Genomic DNA, 2,306 nt, shown 5'->3' with positions numbered 1-2,306 from the left:
CACACACACACACACACACACACACACACACACACACACACACACACACACACACACGGCAACATCAAGGTCCACAACGAACAGGAGAGATAATGACGGCGAAGCCCCACAACTATCCACATTGATAACAACAGTAACGGCAACAACAGCAGCAACAGCAAACATGATAAAGAAGACAGCGAGAAACAACGACTACTATAGGAGCAGCAACAACAAAAACGACAATCACCATACCCTAAATAGCAACAGCAATAAAACGACAATAACAACAACAGCAGCAGCAACAACAACAATAACAACAACAACAACAACAACAACAACAACAACAACAGCAATTACCTCAACTTAAACAACAGCAAGAGCAACACGTTTTACAACAACAACAACAACAGCAACAACAACAACAACAACAACAACAACAACAACAACAACAACAACAACAGCAATTACCACAGCTGAAACATCAGCAAGAAAGACAATTATTACAACCATAACAAGAGAAAAAAAACCTAATAACAACAACAACAACAACAAACAATAGCAATTATCATAACTTGAACAACAGCAAGAACAACAATTACCTCAACCAACCAAAACAACAACAACAAAACCACCGCCATCAACAACAACAACGGCAACAAAAATAATAACAGCAACAAATCAGCATAAACAAAAAGAACCAAGACAGCATTTTGTTTACAAACTCAACAAAATCTAGACATAATAATCAGATAGATTCCCGTGAGAGTTCGACTGACTAAAGTCTGTATGGCTGTAGGTAGAGTTTCCTATACATCTCTTGCTTTCTTTTAAGCATAATCATTATCATTGTTCACAAACACAGTTTGACCAAAACAAACATATGAAACGGGCTTACTGTATATGATAATACATCTCTTTAGCGTTCTATTTAACATAATATTGTCCATTAACACAGCTTGATCTAAAACACACAAATGTAAAATGCGTTTCCTATATAGATCTATGTCTCTCTGGCGTTTCTTTTTTTAATATAATATTTTTATCCATAAAAACAGCTGGACCCAAACAAATGTATAAAATGTGCTTCCTATATGTCTCTTTGCCGTTCCTTATAACACAATAACATTATTGTCCATAAAACGCAGCTTGACCCAAACAAATGTTTTGAATGATTTTCCTCTATCTGTCTGAAACTACTTTCACATGGATTAGCCGCCTGCTATGCTGTTCAGACTTTATGTGCTGGAATATGGGGTGTGTACATTAATAAGTAATTTTGTCACGTTGATCACCAGTTTTATTTGAGTAGCGCGGCCTTAATCATCTGTAGTGTTATTAATTTTTTTTCCTAGTCCCTCAGATGCTCCATAAAAGAAAACTAGACAGGAGGCGTCCTAGTTTTAAATGAATCAGGGATATAAGATGCAGAAACATAAATGTAAAACTGATTAGTTTTTTACATTGATTTACCGCTTGCAATGTTATTGAATTTGTATGACATGATGCATGGGACAACAAACCCCCCACCCAAAAAACAAAAACGACAACAACAGAAACAACAGCAACAACAACAACAACAACTACAACTACAACCAAAATAACTACAAGTCAGCACAAGGAGAAAGGACTAAGACAGCCTATTCTGAGCAAACTCAGGAAAACACTGACACATGCAATTATATTCCAACGAGAGCTGAAACGACCGAAGTCCGCATGGTTGTTGGAACATCTAAAAAGGGCTTTTCAACATACTCCTCGCACAGTGGCGACCGACAGTGGCATAGTTGTAAACTGTTCTGTATTTGTGTAATACTGTGTATTTATCCATGTATTTATGCATGTATTTATGTATGCACGTATTTATAATTATGTATTTATGTATGTATAACATGTATGTTTGCCATTGTAAACCAAAGTGCCCTTCTGGGACAACTAAAAAGTGTAATTTTCATTTTCATTTTTAAATTCATTCTTCCACATGAATGAACCTTCTGCTATGTTGCACAACAGCAAACAGAGACAACGAAAAACAATGACAACAACAACAGCAGAAAAACAAAACCATCAACAACAGAAATAAAAATAACAACAATTACCACAACAACAACAACAACAGCAGCAGCAGCAGCACGAACTACAATAACAACAATTAGCACAACCACACAAAAAACCCCAACAAGACAGCACCAGTAGAAAGTAAAGGACCCAGACAGCCAACTGTTTACAAACTCAACAAAACTCGTATGACAATCGGCCAACGTATCTGTAAAATAGGTTTCTTCCTCTCCCCCCCCTCTCTCTCTCTCTCTCTCTCTCTCTCTCTC

The 2,306-nt window shown here is 36.8% G+C and overlaps 1 protein-coding gene across 1 annotated transcript in view; it reads right to left on the bottom strand.

Moving 5' to 3' along the window:
- Positions 1-2,306, bottom strand: part of LOC101850231 (cytosolic phospholipase A2) — a gene marked incomplete at its 3' end in the record, with an annotated part of 22,777 nt that overhangs the window by 19,266 nt on the left and 1,205 nt on the right.

This window comes from Aplysia californica, unplaced genomic scaffold (assembly GCF_000002075.1).
Source record: "Aplysia californica isolate F4 #8 unplaced genomic scaffold, AplCal3.0 scaffold01616, whole genome shotgun sequence".
Classification (NCBI taxonomy): Eukaryota; Metazoa; Mollusca; class Gastropoda; order Aplysiida; family Aplysiidae; genus Aplysia; species Aplysia californica.
This window is presented reverse-complemented; position numbering and strand designations above follow the sequence as displayed.